Source organism: Enhydra lutris, unplaced genomic scaffold (genome assembly GCF_002288905.1).
Source record: "Enhydra lutris kenyoni isolate GAN:26980312 unplaced genomic scaffold, ASM228890v2 scaffoldscaffold12, whole genome shotgun sequence".
Classification (NCBI taxonomy): Eukaryota; Metazoa; Chordata; class Mammalia; order Carnivora; family Mustelidae; genus Enhydra; species Enhydra lutris.
In genome coordinates, this window is record NW_019154096.1 from 37,150,518 (window position 1) to 37,172,881 (window position 22,364).

The 22,364-nt window shown below is 43.3% G+C and overlaps 1 protein-coding gene across 1 annotated transcript in view; it reads right to left on the bottom strand.

Annotated features, from left to right (window-relative positions):
- The window catches only part of LOC111145173 (glutamate ionotropic receptor delta type subunit 1), a 691,817-nt gene that overhangs the window by 18,654 nt on the left and 650,799 nt on the right, over positions 1-22,364 (bottom strand). The gene's annotated exons all lie outside the window — the stretch shown is intronic.

A 22,364-nucleotide genomic window follows, 5' to 3' on the forward strand; every position in this document is an offset into this window, starting at 1 on the left:
GCCTCACTCCTTGGCCAAGCCAATTTCAGAGGTCCCTCAAGGACTTTGACCCTGGTTGCAAAATTACACTCATCTCTCTCCCTCCACATGGGAAGATAACCGTCTTTGAAATTTTTTCCTGCTGGCAAACAAGTTTTCCCATGAAAAGATATAAATTTTCAACCTCTTAGTATCTGAGTTTCTCAGCAAAATGTTGACTTATGACCTAATATTTGGCTTCGGTCTGACTTTGGAGCATTTCACATCTACGCCTGCAATTCAACATGACAATCAGACATTGTTATTTGTACGATTTTAAAAGGGCATGTCATGTTGAAGGAAGAATTAAGATCATGTTCGTTTCCACCTTTCAAGTGATGTTCCCAGGAGGAAAAGGAAATAAGCTGGCCTTGACTGAGTGGAAACCAACTGTGACAAAAGCAATGGGACGGCCATTCTAAGGGGGTACTTTGTTTCCTTCGAGTCACAAGCATGGGTGGCTCCATACGGGGCTCAGTGATAGGTGAGCGTGGTTCCATGAAGGAAGCATTTATTGTCTCATTGGCCTAAGCTGAGAAGGCAGGAAAGACACAGAAGCAATGCCAGTGATGTCTCAGCTGCAAATGCCTGCTCACCAGGAAGGCACTCAAGAAAAGAGGGGAAAGTGGTTCGCGTTCTTGAGCTGCCAAGTGACCGCAGACATTCAGTCTCCCCATTTGTAAACAGGGACTAAATGTACTATTATGTTTCCTGTCTGCTTCAAGAAGCATGTGGCCGGTCCCAGTCTACCAGGCAATGCGTGAACAGAGAGATCTGGAGAGGCCGGTGTGCCCCATCTTGCATGCAGGCCAATATGAAGACCCAGCAGCAGTGGTGCTCCATCTTTATGAAATACTTTCCCTTCCTCACACCCCTGCCTCACTTCCTCAGCACCCCAGAGCTTCCTACATCCTCCTTTTAGCCCCACACCGAGTAAAATGTGGCACCATAACCTTCTCTAAGCTTCCGAGGGAAATTTTCTGGATCTTGCAGATGTCTCCCCATCTTCCTGATGGGTCACAGACCCTATGAGACACAGAAGCCTTCTTTGATCTGGCTATGCTCTCGGAAATTTTCAGCTGCCAGCTATAAGTAACCCAAACATCCCACCCATCATGGTTATGTCCCCTGATAGGGACCCTCTTGTCCCCATGTAAAATGAGCTCCACAAGGCTCCCACCAAATTCTAAGATATACTTCTCCCTCATAGGGTCAGACACAGTTTTCCACGGGCCCTTATCTACCTTCTTATTCTGTGCTGCTTATCCACAAAGCTTGGGGTATTTGTGTGTGTGTGTGTGTGTGTGTGTGTGTGTGTGTGTGTGTGTGTATACAGAAACATATGTATATGCAGAAGCATTCATATACAAAAGGAAAGTAGTAGAAAACCATAGGATGGATACAATATTATTACTGTTCTGCAGATATATAAAATGTAATATGCCAAAAGTTGGATAGGATTATTACATAATGGAGTGCTATCAGTGATTCTTAGGACAAGCAGCTTAAAGGTTCTTCTTTAATCTTGTGACACAGTCTCTGTTACCACACACCACACTGGCACCAAGTCTGATCTCTGTTCCCCTGTGTGCCCTTGTCCATCAATAGAACACAGAGGCCTGGTAGAGATTTCCAATTTCCCAGACATTACCCAAATACAACCCTTATTTCCCTGGGCTGCATCAAAACATTTTGCTTTGTTTCATTTTTCCCCTTTCCCTAAAAGGAAAAGGAAAGGCACGAGGTTCAGACATGAAATGAAAAGATGTGAAGACTCAGGGACAGGAGAAAAAGAACAGCTTCCACATTAGAGAAAGTCAAAGCCTCTGGGCTTCCATCCCTGGGATGTCAGGATAGCAGCAGGTGGACTGGCCCGACCTGACCTGTCTCCCTGCAAGCCTCTTAGCAAACAGAATCCAAGCCCTTCCCTTAAGTCTGCTCTGCCCCATCACACACACACTGGAACACTACAGCATGGAAAAGGATGGCGACATGAGGTGTCTGGTCCCAGCACCTCAAGCACCCACCCCAACATTTGGGAGAAAGGGATCAGCCTCTATGGCTAGAGGAAGGTTGGGGCACCACAAACAAGGCCAAAAGTGAGCTGGAATATGGGATGACTCACTCTTCATTGCTCCACACTGATAATAAAATGAGATTGCATTGCCTTTCACTGCACCACTGATTCCACCCTTCCCAGAAGTCCCTTGGAATACCAACTTTCAGAGACAACAGCCTCAGATGCGAGAACTTCATTATGCTCTTCTCCGCCATTCTGACTGCTTTTGGAAAGGGGCAAGCAACCACTCTGTTCCCCAAAAGAAGTATACTGGTACTGCAAACGTTAAACACAGATGTTATGGGAAAGGAAGCGCTGAAGGAAATCAGGTGTCTCGTATTTGCTATGCCAGGGACGAAGAGGGGGAGAGTCCCTGCTGGGTGCTGGGACCTTCAGAAACCCGATTCCTTTTCCATCCCTGGTATAAGTGTGAAGGGCCGAACATCAATCCCCTTCTACAGACAAAGAAACTGAGATTCAGGGAAAGAAAGTGACTTGCCCCAAACAAACCCAGGTTATGAATGGCAGAGCCAGGTCCGGGTGAGGTCCCTGTGGCTCTGGCTCCGAAGAAGCCTGGGTTCTCCTCTCTGCCCTGCTTGGACTTGGGAAGAGGATGGCTGAGGAAATTGCTCCCAGTGTCTTTGCCCACTGATCCCATCCCAGGGCAATGCTGCTGGTGACAGAGTGTTCAGAGCTGGCCTTCTCCAGCTTTGCAAACAGAGGTGGCTTGTGGAACTGCTGAAACTCTGTGAGATGGACGTCACAGGGACCCACACTATCTGTCCTTGGATGGGGTTGTCAGGATATTGGGGACACCTTGGACTCCTAGTTCACCATCCAGGGGCACGCCCAGTGCTTCTCTTTGCATTCACCTCTCACCCCAACAAAGCAGAGCTTGGTCCTCTCAAGAGTCCTAAGTCTTGGGCGCCTGAGTGGCTCAGTGGGTTAAGCCGCTGCCTTCAGCTCAGGTCATGATCTCAGGGTCCTGGGATCGAGTCCCGCATCGGGCTCTCTGCTCAGCAGGGAGCCTGCTTCCCTTCCTCTCTCTCTGCCTGCCTCTCTGTCTACTTGTGATCTCTCTCTCTGTCAAATAAATAAATAAAATCTAAAAAAAAAAAAAAAAAAAGAGTCCTAAGTCTTAGCTCCCATGGTCTCATTCACAACCTGGCAGTGCCTCACCATGCACTGCCTGGACCCCGGCTACAGGGACACACCTGCATTATGCACTGTAGCAACTCACAAGGTGCACAGTGAAAACCCAGATCATCTGGGCAGAAAAGGATAATTTCACAGTCTGCTGGTGGTAATGTGGGCTGGCACGATGTTTCTGGAATGGCAATTTGGTGGGGAGATTCACTTTTAAAATGTGCATACACAGCAATTGTACCCCTAGGGATTTATCCTAAGGAAATATTCAGTTTCTGAAAAGATGTTTGTACAAAGATTTTCAGAGTCACACCGTTTAAACTAGAAAGCATTGGAAATAATCTATATGTTCAACACTTCAGAATCAACTGGGTAAATGATGGTATCAAATGATGGAATATTACATCACCGTTACAACGGAGTTTTAAGAGAGCATTGGTTGCTAAGGGAAATGGCTGTCCATGGTAAACAAGGACCAGCCTGGGTTCTCAACTCCAACCATATCGAATGTGAATCCCAGCTCCAGTGCTTGCTGGCTGTGTGAGCGCAGGCAAGTTGCCTAACATCTCTGCGCCTCGGTTTTCCTGGATGCAAAATGGTACGTACCTCACAGAATTCCAATGAGGATTAAACCCCTCAATACATGTGACGTGCTTAGCGCCTTACCTGGCACATAGTAGAAGCTAAATAAATGGCAACCAGTATTATGCTGCGTAGTGAAAAATAATCTGTTACACGAGAGTATTTGCCTTGTGTATCCTTTTTCAATCATTACATAAAAATAATATTTTTATGTTTAGGAAGAATCAAAACCAAGCACCAAACACCAACAATTGTCATCTGGGGTGAGGCCATCACAGGTGACTTCTGGCAGTTTCTTCCGTTCTGCTGCGTTGCCTGTTTTCTGCAACTCGGCAAGCGTTTCTTCTGTGACTGCAGCTGTCCAAGGGGGAACCTTTAGCAATCTGGCCTCCTTCCTTCAGCACCGTGCGGTGAACAGAGTAGGGTTCTAGACATGGACAAACACAGGGCCACATCCCAGCTCTTCAGTGAACCTGCAATCTTGGGGACTAAAAACGGCTTCCTAGAGGACTACACTGAGTATGACATTACAGGCCCAATACACCATGTCCGGCAATAGTGAGGCCTCAGTGAAAGCTCTGTGTCCTCCTTTCTGCAGTCCTCAGCCTGATTCAGGAGACCAATCTGTCAGCTCTTAAGGGAACATCCTTCTTCCCACCCACTCCCCCTCACCCCCTGCCAGTCATTCCTGCACCTTGACCAAGTCATCAACATGCTCTGTGGGAGCGTGTGGGGTATGTGTGTGTGTGAGTGTGCATACATGAGTGTGTGTGTGTGTGTGTGTGTGTGTATGTGTGAACACCACAGCCCGCAGGAAAGGAACAGAGAAGTGAACTCAGGTACCAAGCGCCTGGAGAACCACGAAGAGTTTACGATAAGTAGACTATCAGCCAGTAAGGAGCCTGCCTCTCCTGGTCAGAACAATGGATAGGTTGTCCCAAATGACATGTCAATGCAGGGCAGACAATCAGTAGGACTCTCAGAGCTGTTCACAAGCCAACTTTAGGAGACTGGAAGGAAACATGCCACTCAAGGAATGAGTGATCATGACCATTTGTCTGGATCAGCGCCTGGACCAGCAAAAGCAAGCAAACCAGGAAGGCTCCATGGGAGGGGAGAGGGCAACTGAACATTCCCACAAGTAGCATTATGCCTGCTCTTCTGAAGTGTCCATGGGGCGCACAGTCAATTTGGCTTCTGGCTTCAGACTAGCATGAATAGGATGGAGCTAAATAATGAGATAACACAACAGAAGAGGTGGCAAGGCCATCTGGTACAGGAATGTCATGTGTGTGTGTGTGTGTGTGTGTGTGTGTGTGTGTGTGTACATGAGCTCAGGTAAGAGGGCAATGCTATAGGTTTGTCACGGTGGTCCCAGTGATGTTGTCCATTACCTGTATGAGAGGACAGGGGTAAGGGAAATGTCTTGAGGCCACAGCAGCATAAACTGGCTCCTGATAGCCAGGCATTATGCCTGCCAGATGTCTGCAATGATGGCCTATCCCATCCTGGTATTCCTGTATCCTAGAGTAACATAGTCAGTTGTGAGGAGCATGACAAGGGTACAGAGAATGAACATCACATAATTCCTCAGGCTACCAATGTCCTTACTCTTACATTATCTTCTCTTTGATTCCTTAACTTCCTTTATAGAATCTTCAGCTCCATTTCACACGGAGCAAGGCATGTTATGTCGGTGAGAGCAAGGGTCTGGACACAGGTGGGCCAGGCCTTCCCCTAGTGTCCTTGGTCAGCCACCTGAAACTAAGCCTATGTGACCTCATCTACAAGGCAGGAATTGCAAGCCCACCTCACAGGCTCATCACAGGAGCACACAGCATGGAAGGTGTCCGATGCATTGAAGGAACTCAAACAATAAGACACTGTCCTCATGATCATGATAATCATCACCAGCATCATCCTTACAGCTCAGAGTTTGGACCCTCATTAAAATGCAAATGCCTTGGGGGAAATAACACTTGAGATCATCCTCAGTCATCAGCCTGGTAAATCAGAAGCCTGGGTTACAGTCTTGGTCCAGCCACCAACTCACTATTGATTTGTAAAAATGGAAGATGAGCCGAGATCGTCCTTAAGGTCTTCTCTGGCTTTAACATCCTCAAAGTCTATGATATAGACCAGTGGTTCTCAAAGTGTGTTCCCTGGACCTATAGCATCAACATCACTGGAGAACTTGAAATGAAATATAAATTCTCAGGGTCTATACCAGACCCACTGAAGAAGAGACTCTGGGAGTAGAGCCCAACCATCTAATAATTTCTCCAGGTAGTGCTGATGTGTGGTAAAGCTGAGAGATATGGTATAGTCCTTGGTGTCAATTAATTTCTGATCTTCTCTTGAGAGCAGGTTTACAAAGGGGAGAGTATTATGGCTCTAGGGTCTCAGGTTGGGGCCCTAAACAGGAGTGGAAGTTATAGAATTGAAAGAGCAAGACTACTGAAAACAAACACTAAAGGTAATTTATACTTTATACCTCCTTCCTGCAAAGTACTCTACATGGTGCTTTCCCAACCATTCTCTTCTTAGAAAGTCCAGGATAAACTTCTACAGCACAAACTGTCAATTTCCCAAGAGGACTGAGGCTCAAAAAGGACCGTGCCCAAGACCACAGAATCAGCTATTGACAGAGACTGGATGTCTCCCCAGGTCGCCTTGACTGCAAATGGCCTTCCACTCTCCCACATCAAAAGTTCTACCTCAGGAGCCCTGAAGAGTGACACAGGGCCACCTAAGCAGCTGTCTCTGTCACCATACTGATTTTTTTTTTCTCTTCTGCAGCCAGATTTTGGCCAAGGTTTTGTTAATGATGTCTGCCTCCAGCACCTGAGCCTATGGAAGCTTTATAGCCGTGTTCCCTTTTTGGGCCTCTAATACTCTAGGAGAAATAGTCTTATTTAGTGAATCATGTATTGTTTTCGTGGGAGAAGGTTTCTCACATCTCCAAGGGAGAAGGAGCTGGTTCGGTACAAAGGAGGAAGAGAAGTCCTAACTTAGAAGGATCAATGGCTCCTTCCTCAAACTGCATACCATCAGCAAAACCAGGGGCTTCATAAACAACCTTCCCAGCAGGGCAAAGGGACACATTGATTTTCAATGATTTGTCAAAACTTTAAATTGTCCAAGGACCATGATAAACAACAATCTAATCTGAGTTTCTCCATGGGAAAGATTAAGAATGAGCTAAAAGAAAGAGTGAGTTGGTTCGCTTAGATACAGAATAGATCACAAAGAGAAAAGAATACAGAATGAAAAACGTCATCCGAGAGACTCAAGAATACATGAATTTGGGGCGCCTGGGTGGCTCAGTGGGTTAAAGCCTCTGCCTTAGGCTCAGGTCATGATACCAGGGTCCTGGGATCAATCCCTGCATTGGGCTCTCTGCTCAGCAGGCACCCTTCCTCTCTCTCTGTCTGCCTCTCTGCCTACTTGTGATCTCTGTCTGTCAAATAAATAAATGAAATCTTTAAAAAACAAAAGTAAACAAAAAAAAAAATACATGAATTCAGACAGCACAGAGGACAAGTATGCGGTTAAACGTCCTATGGAGAAGCACCGGGCTAGGACCATGCAGATACTCCCCGTGTGCACACGTGCGTGTGTGCGCACACACCCACGAAGAAAGGTAAGTCCCATGGCCATGCATATACTGTTCGCTGCCCTAGCATGATGTCTGGTATACAGTTGGTGCTGAATAAATATACATAAAGTGATTAGTCAAGAACTGATGGCATGAATGCTAGGATCTGGGAAGCCTAGGGTCTTGAATCAAAGCAAGTTGGGCTGGATATATCCTGTACAACCCCACCAGGTTTGCCCCTCTCCATCCTGTTCTCTCCTCCAGAAGTTGACCTTCAGGGACAGCATCAAAGGCCACCCTCGGGCCTCTAAGAATCACTTTCTAAGATTCAGGAATAAATCAGATATTAATACTAATAAAACAACAATCATAACAGTAAATACCCCTTGTTCAAATGCATGTTCTCAAATTTAAGAGGGCATAAGAATCCCTCAGAGGGTGTGTTCAAATACAGATTAGTAATCTCCACCCTGCTCCCCTCCCTCAGTGTCTGATTTGTCAGGTCTAAAGTGGGGCTCGAGAATTTCACTTCTAACATGTTCTGGACGGTGCTGACATTCCTGATGCAACAACCACACTCTGAGAACTACGTTGTTAAAATACACCCTATCAGGCGTCACACCCCATCCCTTCACATCACCTCTAAATTTTGTGGTAACTGCAAGAAGACCCAGGATTATTATTCTTATTTTTCAGAGGAGATAACTTTGTTTGGGGGTTAGTTAAGTTGCACCAGAGGGATGCAAGAACCAAACCCCGTTCTTGTTAACTCAGATCCCGCACTCTATTCACCACACAAACGCTGCTTTAACTGAGCATTTGACTTCATTGAGACAAAGTTCAAACGAGACCCATGAAACTAACCCCCTGAGGCCAGGTGGCTTTGCCATCTGCAAGCCACTTCCTCTCACTGTTTCTTTAGCCATAAAAGGTGTTGGGAACTGGCGACTCAGACTGTGCCTGAAGGAGACAGAAGCAGTAAAATTGTGTGTGATCATAATTAATATTAAAGACAACCCCTAAGAGTGTTGGGAGGCCCTCTCTGTGGGTTTTATGTAGAAGAGTCTCATTCTCCAACCCCATTTACAGCTGAGGTATTCCTTTACGGCCTCTGCTGAAATGTCAGCCCTGAGAGAAAAAGCTCGCACAATAGCCTGAAAGCACTTTGAGGAGCTACGAAAGAGGTCACACTCTGACCAAAGAGATTGAAATGGACTCCCATCCCTCACAGAACAAACTCTGAGCTCCACCTGGCAGGACGTACAGCTTTGTAAAGTCAAAGAATCAGAAAGATTTGCCACCAGAGGGGTCCGGCAGGGGCACTGCCTAATACGAGCCTGTCACATCACCCAGGGATGCGGAACCCTTACTAGAAAGCGCAGAGATCGCTTCTCATCACTCCCTGTAACTAAGCTGTGGTGTGAGATCTGGGCCGTACAGAATGTGTCTGAGACCTCTTCCAGACAAAGGTTCTGGAATACTAGAGATACCAAATTTCTCTGCTCAGAGTTGTCTTTATCAGGCTTCACACCATTTCTGGTTGGTTCCTTTATCTGATCCTTGGAAGGCATGATCTTCAGAGTTTTTACTGTTCTTATTACTCTTCCTGATTTAAGTTCATCTACCCCTCATTGTTCTGTCTCTATTTCTGTGTGTGTGTGTGTGTGTGTGTGTCACACACATACACAAACACATACTAAAAGTTTAAAATGTCAGGTTCAAAGCCAATCTTAATATCTCTACATTGGAAGATAAAGAGATTCTTCATCAGAGCTCTACATCCAGTGGAAACTACTACTTCTACTCAAATAGGGTTTTTTTTTTTTTAAGATTTTATTTATTTATCCATCAGAGAGAGAGACAGCACACAAGCAGCAGGAGCAGCAGGGAGAAGGAGAAGCAGGCTCTCCACTGAGCAAGGAGCTCATTGTGGGACTCGATCCCAGGACCGTGTGATCATGACCTAAGCCAAAGGCAGACACTAACCGACTGAGCTACCCAGGAGACCTTCAAATAGGTTTTATATTATTGATGATGATGATGATGGTGATGTTGACGGTGCTGGTAATAATAGTGTAATAATAATGAACACATGGATGGCAGAGAAAGAATCTGATAATCTTTGAACAAATTGTTCAACCTTTTAGTGTTTTTGTGTTCCTCATTTGCAAAATGGAAATATCACAAAATGACATCAATGGTGAAGATAGAGTACAGAAGCACAATGTCACATGGAATCATTTCTTTATGAATGCTATTTTCCACCCTCCCTTTCTCTCTTTTTGTTTCTGCACAAACAACATTATACCGACAAAATGGAAATAAAAATAAGCTAAACAAAAATTGCCAACAATCTGACTGACACAATAAATCAAAATTGTTTTCATCAGCAATCGCTTCTTGATTTTAATGTAATCAAATAACAAAACAATTCAATTCAAAATATAAAAACTTAAATCATAAAACCCAAAGCAATAATGCTCAGTGGAACAAATAGAACAGAATCAGCCCACATTTACAGCCAGCACTAAGGTGAAGTGTATCAGACCTGGGTACAAAGCAAATTATGGGGCAGAGCAAATCTGAAAAAATAAAATCAGATTTAAGGGGAGTGAACATCCTCCCACCCCTCTAATGAGGAGTTCGAAAATAATCAAAGTTAGCATGATGGCACAGATATTGGTTTGATTCCAGAGCTTACCCTACCAAATTATTAAAATCGCAAAAGAAAGTAATTGAAGAATTCATAACGAGATTTGCTTGGCAATGCTCAAAACCCAAAGCAAAGTAATTTAATAAGAGAGGCACAGTGGGGGCTTTCCTTGATCTTTGGACTGTATTATCCCAAACCAATCATCATCAAACAGAATTAAGCAGTAGGGCATTATGAAGGGGCCAACTTACTCAATTGTATGGGAACCTACTCCAGGAGACTGACTAAGCCTCCCCACTGCCCTCCCGGCTCCTCCTCACCCCTTCTTGACTTCTCTGCAACTGGGTACCGGCAATCCTGCTCATCTGTGTTGAAGAAAGATGCACATGCCCACATTTCTACACACTCTCATTTGTTATTCACTAAGCATTTGTTTGATTTTAAAGAGGATAGAAGCACATGGGTGTCCATGTGCTTTGGGGCTATGCCTAGGCCCTGAGGACAGACAGAAGATTAAGACACAGGCCTGACCCTAAGAAGCCTCTGAGTATAGTGGGGGCTGTGTCAGAGTAGGGCACTAAGGATGGGGTGGCATCTGATGAAGCTATACCCTAGGATACACGGAATGACAAGGGAGCCTCTCGCCCTGCCCCCCCAGGCAGTGGTGGTAGGAGGACCTGGTGTTGGGGTGGGGAGAGGGGGGGCCTCTGGAAGGGTGAATGCTTCTGCTAAGGTTGGAGGAATAACTAGGAATTAGCCTGGCCAACCAAGAAAGGGAATGATGCTCCAAGCATCAGGTAGCATGGGGATGTATAAAGGAGGGGAGAGGGAAAGGAAGCACTCCGGCTTCCAGAAGAGCCAAAGGAAGGCAGGAGCTGAAGTTTTACTCTGATCATGCCTCTCCCTCCATTTCTGCAACGTGCCACAAATAATGACACAGGAACTGGAGTGAGAAACGTACTGAGCTCAAACCCTGGGTCTCAAACTGACTTCAAGATTGATCTCCAGGTCCCTTGTCCTCCTCGAACTTCAGTTTCCTCATTAACAAACAGGTTGTGTTAAAGCATACCTGAGCTAAAGCGTGGCAGAAGCCCAACACCGCACCTGAGCCATCCTAGGTCTCTCTAATGGTAGCCATCATGTTATATCGATCTCCTGATTATCCAAACATGGCCCCAGGCCCCCGTGGAAAGAAGGAAAGCCGTGGATAAAGTAAGAAAGGAAACAAAAATCCTGGGTCCTGGGATCCGGCTCCCTGTTCAGCAGGAGACCTGCTCCTCCTTCTCCCACTCCCCCTGCTTGTGTTCCCTCTCTCTCTGTGTCAAATAAATAAATAAATAAATAAAATCTTTAATTAAAAAAATAAAACTAAATAAATAAAAATTATATATATGCATATATATATATATACGTATATATACATATATACATGTTTGAGAAAACTTAGAAATGGTCCAAATGACAATAAAGAAGAAAATAAGTAAATTATTTTACATTGATTTGATGAAATATTAGTTAGCCAGTAAAATAATTTATGCATTTTTATAATAGTACTAGAAAAACACAGGATAAAATATCTTTTCTATAACATCGTAATTCTATAAAATCTTTGTAGAGATTCAAAAAAGACTAGACATAAATATACACAAGAATCCCTGGAGCCTTATTTAGGTGATGAAAAGAAGTTTGGCTGGTTCTTTTCTGCTTTTTTTTTTAGGACTATTTTAAGCTTTTCTTAATGATGATATATTACATTTAAATTATAAATGTATAACCTAAGATTTCCTCTTAAAAGCTCTTATTACTTTAAACATTCGCATGGATTGGGGATATTTAACCTTAAAGCACTTGGAGTTAAGTTGGGCCACAGTTAAAGCATGCGAATGAAGACGGTTCAGGTATATTATTACATGACCAAGACACTCAGAATTAAGCCCAAGACCCCAGGGAGGGCTCTGCAGACAGCAACGGTTCAGCAGGGAAACCCTACCTTCACTTTCCTATGAGGAAACTATACATTCAATAGAAATAAAAATGGATTTTGTTTGCATGCATGCCATTCAACTGTCTTTTTTTTTTTGGCCTCTCAGATTGCCTTTATTTTTCTCTGTATTTGATTTCCTGCTTGCCAGTTTTCTCTCACCTTTTCACCCTTGTATCCTCAAAACTGAAAAGGAATTGAGGCGTTTGGATTGTAAATGTGCATTCGACAGAAGTACCTTAAGAAGTTTCCCTCAACCTCACTAGACAGAATATATACCCACTCTCTGTCCCCATAACCTCTTCCCACATTAAATCACAGTCATTTGCTCCCCTCCAGAACTCAACAGGGACACCGTAAAGAAAAAGACTAAGTCTGACACTTTATATAAATCTTGAGCTTAATGATTATAAAAATACAACACATAAAAACCCATGGGATTCAGCTAAAACAGTGCACAGAAGCAAATTTATAGCTTTAAATGGTTATGTCAGGAAACAGTAAAATCCAATGGTCTAAGTTTCAACATTTAGAAGCAAGAAGAAGTAAGAGCAAATTAAAACCAAAGTGAACAGTAGAAAAAAATTTAACAAAAAAAAAAAATCTGAAATCAATAAACTATATAACACAGGAAAATCAATAAAGTCAAAAGTTGGTGTTTTGAAAGGAAATCGATTATTGGACTAATAGATTGTGGATTAGAAGACTCAATACTGTGAAGATATCAATTTTCCCCCAAATGACCTATAGATTCAGTGTAATAGCTATTGAAATCTCAAGGATTTTTTAAGAAATTTGACAACATGATTCTAAGATTCAAATGGATATGATCTAGAATTGCCCAAATACTCTTGTAAGAGAAAAAGTTGGAGGACTTACACTACCTGATTTAAGGAATTAGAATTATTATAAAGCTACAGTGATCAAGACACTTTTATACTGGTATAAGAATAGATACATAGATCAACGGAACAGAATAAAGAATCCAGAAATAGACCAAAAAATAGACAGCCAGCTAATTTTCAATCAACACATCTATTCTCTTTGTGAAGTAAACACATTTTTATTTTTCATCTTTTTAATAAATGATGCTAGATCAACTGGATATATGTATGGGGGGAGAAAAAGAACATGGACCACTTCTTTATTCCATATACAAAAACTAATTTGATGTGCAACATAAATAGAAACGTAAATAGATGGCAAAAATGTAAAAACCTTCCAGAAGAAAATGTGCAACTTGAAGGTAGGAAACTTTCTTACACAGGACACAAATAGCATTAAAACTGTAAAAGAAAAAACCCCTGGTACACGGGGTTTTATCAAAATCTAAAAATTCTACTCTTTAAAAAAACACCATTAAGAAAATGAATGGGCAAATTACTGACTGGAAATTATAACTGCAGTACTTCTATTTGATCAAGGACTTATATCTAGAATATATTGAAAACTCATCTAAATCTATAATGAAAAGCTGCAGTGCCCAGTAAAAATTAACAAAAGACTTGAGCCCACACTACTTGAGAGAGGCTATGTGAAACTAATGATGTACTATATGTTGGCTAATTGAATTTAAATTAAAAAGAGAGAGAGAGAGGCTATGCAGATGGCCAATAAGCACATGAAAAAAGAGTACTAGCCATCATTAGCCACCAAGAGTGCCAATTAAAAAATGGGATATCCTTCACCATGTTCTCATTTTTGCCATAAGCATCTTTGCCATAGACATCTTTGCTGAAAGAATTTCTTTCAGCAAAGAATTGGCTATAAGGGAATTTTGCTGTAAAAGATAAAATAATGAAAAAGAAAAGAGGGACATTAAAAAGGACATAATGAAACATGAAAAAGTTAATAAAATTAATTTCTTCCTTCATTAAGACAGACACCGGTTTTCCAAACACTAGGATGCACATTTGTGACTGAGCTTTGCACTGCATGATGACAGACTTCTACACTATTGTTCCTTCTTGGCAGAGTCTCACACGTCCACTGACAGATGCTCCCAAGTTCTATGGAAAATGTGGAAGAAATGCTAAGGCTGTAATGCATTTGTAACTGAGCTCTGTGATCATTGTAACTGATCTGTCATCATTTTCTAGTGTAGTCTAGAGTGCAATCTGGCTTTACACTCCCTTATTTCACACTTCCAATAAGTTTCATCACTGTATTTTCTATCAAGTCAACATATGGATTTGTCATCATACACTATTTTAAGGTCATTATCTCTACATGTTACTGTATAGACCATTATGAGGGCTAGCTGAGATTTATATAGATCATTACGAGGGCTAGCTAAGATTTATATAATATAAAAAAGGAAAAATTTTCAATGGAGAAATGAAACCAGACTGTCCACCAGCTATTTTAACTTTTATGGCAAAACTGCCCAACAGCCAATTAGTTATATGGCAAAAAGGTTTGCAATGAAAATGCTTGCAGCAAGATATCTGTGGCAAAACTACCTAGAACCATCCTTCACATCCACTAAATTGTCTACAGTCAAAAACACTATAACACTAAATGTTAGTTAGGATGTTCAGCAATTGGAGCTTACAAGTATGTAAGTCAGGTATTACCAGTGTTGGAGGTGCCTGGGGAATTCCTTGTAGAGGTAAACACACATCTACCCCATGACCCAGGAATTTTACTCTTCTATATTTGGTAAAGAAAAGTGTAAACATATCTCTGCAAAAGATTTTGTATAAAAATGATACTCGGGGCACCTGGGTTGCTTAGTGGGTTAAGACTCTGCCTTCGGCTCAGGTTATGATCTCCGGGTCTTGGGATCGAGCCCCACATCAGGCTCCCTGCTCAGAGGGGAGCCTGCTTCCCCCTCTCTCTCTCTCTGCCTGCCTCTCCGCCTATTTGTGATCTCTGTCCGTCAAATAAATAAATAAAATCTTTTTTAAAAAAATGGGGAGGTGAACAATGAGAGACTATGGACTCTGAAAAACAATCTGAAGGGTATGAAGAAGTGGGGGGGTGGGAGGTTGGGGGAACCAGGTGGTGGGTATTAGAGAGGGCACGGACTGCATGGAGCACTGGGTGTGGTACAAAAACAATGAATACTGTTATGCTGAAAAAAAAAAAAAAAGATCATACAGGGGCACTTGGGTGGCTCAGTGGGTTAAAGCCTCTGCCTTCAGCTCAGGTCATGATCCCAGGGTCCTGGGATGGAGCCCCACATCGGGCTCTCTGCTCAGCAGGGAGCCTGCTTCCCTTCCTTTCTCTCTGCCTGCCTCTCTGCCTACTTGTGATCTCTGTCAAATAAATTAAAAAATCTTAAAAAAATGATCATACAGTCTTACTCCTATTAGCCCCAAACTGGCAACAGCTGAATGTATGTCAGCTGGAAAATGGATAAAGACACTGAGATTTATTCATACAATGGAATGCTACTCAAAAGGAAGAAAGAAAAAGAAGTACTAATATCCACAACTTAAATCTCATTGGTGTTTCACTGGGTGAAAGAGAACACAAATATATACATTTTATATTATTCCACTTACATGAATTACAAGAACAGGTCAACTTAATCTGTGTTACTAGAAAGTTGTAAGTGGTTGCTTCTCGGGGTAGAGAGAAGTATCCAGAAAGTGACATGAGAAAACTTTCCAAAATGATGAACAGTTTCTATAGCTTGTTTTGGGTGTTGATTACACAGTTGTAGATAATTGTCTAAACCCATGAAACAAACGCTTAATACATGTGCATTTCATTTTATGTCAATTACACTTCATGAAAGGATTATGTACTATTTGTCTTTATTTATTTTTTATCTTCATTTCCTAACAAATAATAGGTGCTGAGGCAGTTTGCTGATGTCTACCAAAAGACAACCTCATGTTACCATACTAGACACTGTCTGCTTAATGCATTGGTAAACTCACAACTAATCTGGGAAGGCCCTTCTCAGACTCACAGATAGTTCAGAGAGGTGAATTCACTTGACCAAAGACAAGCCACAGATTAAATTAAGTCAAAAGTGAAACTTCAATTCACATCTCCAAACTCCTAGGCATTAAGGTATTCAAACTACCTTTCTTGAATGGATGAGTAAGTAAATAAGTGAACATATAAAGAGAAGAATCTTTCCAACTTGACAAATGGATATAGTGCTTTTGAGCAAGTAGAAAAGGTATAGAGATGAATAGTTATCCAATGTGAGTATCTCAGAAGGAAAGAGGCATACGGAATCCCTGGTCTGCATTGACTCAGAAGCAGAGAAAGAACAAAATACGTCTATAAGGCCAATGGCTGCTGCCTAAAGAATGTCGCTCCTTTCCTCTGCACAGGGCTGCCTAGTTTGTACCAGTCTCCTTTCTAGGGGGCCAGACCCACATCAACATTCCTTTTGATCAACCTTGCCAAATCTTCCTGATCATTGCACCTAGCATCCCCCAAATGCAAAGGACTACCATTCCACAGAAGCTTCTTCCCCCTCCACAGTAGAAACATACAGTAGGCCATGAAACCAGGATGCTTCCTCACCATGCTCCTTCCAAATGAAGAGTATTGTGGGGGACCAAAGTTCCTTGTCCTCCCATGGCAGGCTACAGTCCTTCAGACCCCAAGAAGGACCTACCAGCCTTAGGGTATGACCCCCAACCCATCCTTTTCTGCCACACAGTAGAGTCCCTGACATTCAGCAGAGGGTGAATGCAAAGGAAATAACCCTTGCCATATAGCAGAGTGCAAGGGAAGGGACAAAACGCAGGGGCTGTTGGGTGATGCCCAATCTGGTCCAGGGCAAGCATTAGATCAGTGTGGAAATAAATAAGATTTGTGGGCCTGCTTTCTTCCTGCATTTGCATTCACACTTTATGACCTCAGCGATATTTACTGAGTGGAAAAAAACCACCTTCTGTTAGGACTGTTGGACTCAAAAGCTACTTCCTTCTGAAAAATACTCTTTCTAAACAGTTCTAAAACAAGCTACTTGTCTATTTATTCAAAGAGCTCAATGAGCTGTGAAGATTGACATTTGAACTATTAACATTGTATTCTATTTGATAATGTTATTAAACATTAGGTCTGATTTATGGAAAGGCTTAATAAATTGGCAGGCCAGGTCAGCCCCAGTACTGCACTGAAATTGGGTTACACTGGATATTACTTGATAGTGTTGATCAAACTCAAGAAAAAAATTTCCACCAACAACATTGAAGTCTGATTTCATGTGACAAAGTTATTATCATAGAAATCTGAGCCACTTGCTAGCCCAGTTCTGCATCTCAGAATTTCTTTGATATTTTCAGTAGTTTTGAAACCAAAAAATAAAATCAGACTTAAGAAGCCTTTGCTAGGGCATGGAAGGGCAGGTAAGGTTTTTAAAAATGGGCTCAGGTACGTGTCTCATTACTCCGGTGTAAAAGAGGAAGGGAAATAAAAACATAAAGTAAAGAGTATGCAAGGGGCAGAGGCACCGTAAGGCACAGAAATGGGAGGGTTACCCCGTGCGAAGAGACAAGGTGGGAATGACCTTCGGCTTGGACTGTGCCATGACTTACTCAGGTCTGTGTGACCTTGAGCAAGCCCCTTCATTTCTCTGAGGCCCAGGCCCCATTTCTACACGATGTAGATGATGATAATCAAGAGATCTGTTTAGGATGAAAAGAATAATATATGTATATCATCTGGCCCAGTGCCTGGAACACAGAGACTGCTCAGCAGATTTCTCGGGGGGGTCTAGGCCAGGCCAGGAGCAGAGCTGGGTCCCGGTGTAGTGAGGGAGAAGTCCTGGGCCACTAGAGTTAGACCTGAACAGGACAAGAAAGGGCAGTGGGTAGGCAGAACCTGTAAGCTACTGGATGATACAAAGCTAAGATGATATAGTACTAGATACACCAACGTGCAACTCGGTGGCCTGGAGCTAAGTAATGTGTTACTGCATGTGTCTGTGGGCTGTTAGATGATGCAGGACTAAGAGGTGGACTCCTTACATGATGTGCTTATATGCACTCTTGGATGGTACAGAGCCAGACAATGAGCAACTGGATAGGTGTATGTGCCTTTAGATGTTATGGACCTAGGGGTAGGATCCCTGGCCCACCCATTTCTCTGGACCAGGGATCCTGAATTTTGTTCTAAAAGGGCCATGTAATATATATTTCAGGCTTTGCAGATGCTATGGTCTCTGGTACAACTACTCAACACTGCTGAAGTAGTAGGAAAGACACCATAGACAGTATGTAAATGAAAGTGTTTGTCTGTGTCCCAATAAAACTTTATTTAGAAAAATAGGCTGTGTGCCAGATTTAGCCCATGGACCATTTAGCCCATTGCCGATACTTAGTCTACTCTTTCCTCATGGCTGACAGGAGCAGGTAGCTGAGAGAAAGGAAGGCAGCCTCTTTCCTCTTTCTGAGGACCAGCATGGTTTCTTTCTTAAGAGAAGGCTATGAAGAGACAAGCCTGCAAGGGACCCTAGAGTTACTTCCCTTACCCCTCCCATCAAGGGATCCATGGAGGGTAACCTGCTAACTGGTGGCACCAAATATAGCTCAAATTTACGTGTCTCTGCTCAGTCAGACAGCAAACAGATGACTCATTTAGGGACAACCCACTATTTATTGAGACTTACTGGGTGCCAGGCAGGTCTGTTGTAAAAACTGGATGTTGTGAGCTCTTAATAAATAAATAAAACTTCCTTTGTCTCACGAATTCCTTCCTGTTCTCCTCATCAGAGCCCAGAGAGGGCTGCCCCCTCCTTGTCTGAGGGGCCACTAGCATGAAGGCATGGGTCACAGAGGTGGGACAACCATGACATAATCCCTTTCCCTGGTTCTGAGACTGTGGAAAAGGAGTCACCTCTTGCTAAGCAATTTCCCACCTAAATTGGTTTCAAGTCATTAAAAGCTGCAGCACTCCCTAGGAAAACATAACTGCTCTCTGAGGTTACCCTCTACACCAAGCTCCTTGACTTCAGGACCAATTAGACATTGCTCCACTACCAAGCACTCTCCAGAAATGGAGCCAGAGTCACCAAAGAGTAACTGGAAATTAGAAGTGAGGTCATCCTCCCCTTGCTAAGGAAGCTTCCGGCAACGCCCCTTGGGGGCACCTCTCTTCACCTTTGCTGAGCTGTCCACACTGCTTAAGCATTTATGGGCATGCGCCAGATAGGCGCATGAAGAGGATCTGAGAGTAAATCTGAGCTCTCCTTCCAGTAAAAAAATGCAGCACACTCCATTTTCTGACAATACCATAAACTCACTTTTATGACAGTATTTATAAAACCCTTAACATTTGTCTAGTGCTGGCAGTTGGTTTTTTTCTTAGAGATCCAAATGCAAGAGGGAGATTTGTGACCCCAAAGCTGGTTTGGGGTTTATAAAATGAAGGTGTCATAAAAGTAACACATCCTATGTACTAAAAAAGAGATTAGATTCTGCACCCCGAAGCTTTAGGCATTTCTGAGGACTCCTTTCTTTGCATCTTCCACTACTTAACCTTTTTTACATGGTTTTCATCATATCGCCAGAGGGTGAATGATTTCTAATGTGCCAGCAACGGACGAGGGCTAAGTAGGATGACGAGGAGATATTTCCCCAATGAGCCATCTCTAGATTTATCACCCTCCAGAGAGCTCCGTGGTGGTGTCTGTTCTCTTATGGTATACCAGGAGCAAGACAAGGCAGGCACATGGGAGCTTGTAAGGACAAAAACGGCCTGGCATCTGTGGCAGTCAAACTCTGCCTGGCTTGGTCGGGACTTACTTATTTGGAAGAGCAGGTAGGTGCACTAAGTGGGATTAATCACAACCCTGGGTTCAGGACACCCATTCTTTTGTCCAGGAATGGCCCTCTTTTTAATTAACTCATTAGTTATTTATTACAATGAGATGAAAAAAAAAATTTAAACCCTGTGAATCTGAAGCTAGCACTGACCTTGACTTAAATTCAACTGTTTGCTTCTCTCCTCCCCGTTGCTCTGCCTCCCAACTGCATTAACCACTATCGTGAATTTTGTATTTCATCCTTACTTTGGCTGTGTGCATTCAGGTGTTTCATACATTTTAAATGGCTCCTAAGTTGTATGTTGTTTTCTGTTAGTTGACCCATATAAAATTGCCTTTGATGCTTTTTCAGATTCAATGTTATTCTGCTAAGATTCATTCGTGCTATTACATGAAGCTGTAGGCCATTCATTTCGTTGCAGGTCATATTTTTTTCACCTTGTTAAGGCTCATTGGGATTGTTTCCAGGGTTCTGACTTTATAAGCGATACTACCCTGACCTTTCTCACTTCTGAAGTGCATGCAGGAGTTTCCTTTGGGTAGATATTCAGAGTGGCCTCGCTGGGTCATAGAGTATATGAATGTTACGTTTTATAAGAGAACAGCGTACTCATTTCCAAAGTGGTTGTACTGGGTACACTCCCACCTGCAATTAACCACCTGTTACTCGTGTCCTCTCCACCACCTCTCATTTTACGCCAGTCTAATTGGTGTAAAATGATATACCTTTATGGTTTTGATTTGCATATCCTACATCACTAAGGATTTTGAACATCTCTTCCTATGATATCCTAGTCATATGCATTGCCTCTTCTGTGAAAGGCCTGTGCAAGTCTTTTGCTCATTTTTCTGTTGAATTGTTTGAATTTTTCTTACAGATTTATAAGAATTCTTCCAATAATCATGATATTAGTCTTATCTTGGTTATAACTCACTGTAAATATCCCCTCCCAGTATGTGACTTGTCTTTTTTTTTTTCCTTTAAACTGTCTTACAATGAACAGAAGTTTAATAAAGTCAAAAGTAGCCATCTTTTCCTTTATTAGAAGAGCTCTTCATAGCACTGTTGCACTGAATCGTTACAAGAATCCCATGTGGATGGGAGTATCTGCTCTCTATGAGCGACAAAGAAAGCAGAGAGCAGAAACTCAAAACCCATTTGGCCCAGGCCTTACGTTCGTAAAATGCCTTAAGTCACCTTTATATTATTATCACCTACAGCCCCGAAGATTCACTGACAGGGAAGAAGACCCAGCAGCTGGAGGCTAGAGTGCCATCTTTTGTAGTTCACTAAAACAAAGAGATTTTAATAAATCTTGTCAGGACAGGAATAATGCATTTATATTGCGTTTCGTTATTTTTGTTATCACTTGGTTGTGGTATCAACCGTAACATGTACCTCCAAGGGCTTTAAGTTTCTAAGGAGACCCCCCAATGGATGTCTCTCAACTCTGAGAGGTTCCAGACAGGAAGAGTGGTGTGCTCAAATTTACACAGCTGGCGAGTGTGGCGCTGGGATTCACACCCACGCATGTCAGGCTTCCGAGCCCAGACGCTTCCTGTGGCTCAGTGCGGCTAAACAGCAAGGAGAGGCCATCCTGAGCTAACTGCTCTGTGAGAATGGAAGGGGAGGGAGGAGATGCCGAGGCAGGCTGGACTGCCCATCCGCTCAGAGAGCACATCTTTCTCACACCATTCACTGGGGACCTGAGGGACAGCAGCTACCGCAGATAAGGTCACTGGACAGGACACCACCACCAGTAGCTTCCTTATATGACACTTGCCTTTACCCCATCATCTTCCTCCTCCTATAAGGGCTCTGCAAGCACAAGGTGGATAAATGCCAAACACAGCCCGGAACCCCAGGCATCAGACCCTAACTAGGAGTGTGACCCCATGTCTCTGATCCTCATCTGTATAATGGGATAGTGATGATTAATTCAGGTCACTGTGGGCAATTCAGTGAAATAAATGAGCAAAGTCTAACCCACCGTTGAAGCATGTGATGGGTTTTCTGCTTCCTCCTTCTCTCTGGCCCTGGCTTCCTCTCACCCTGCGCTCCTTCAGGTTCCCTCACTGTGGACTCCATCCTGGGGTTGCTGCCCTTACCACCACCCCCAAAGCGCACCTCTCTGCAGAAGCACAGTCTCACAGATACGCCAGGTCAACTGACCAGCCCTTGCTCTGGACCACCCACCCCTTATATGTGGTCTTCCCCATTCTAACCCCTGGTTGCCCACTGTGTGCCCGCCCTCTCCTCAACCTTGTCCCCACAGTCCCTCCACCTCTCACCTGCTCCTCTGCTTCTGCTTTGGCTGAGTGTTCTCACTTGGGATGGCAGGTCTCTCTGAACCTGCATCCCACCAGCCCATGAGGAGGGAGGTCCATACCTCAGACTTAATCTGCTTGCTCTTCACTGACCCTTTGGAAACTTAGAAGATACCTAATGAGCAGCCCTCTGCTTCTGTTGCCAAGAATGGGCATCTTACCTAAAGAACATGTACATCTCCTACGGACACTCACAGGCCTGTGAGAAATTTCTGTCCAACTGGCTGAAGACGGATCACCCTGCAGGTGACAGGGTGACTC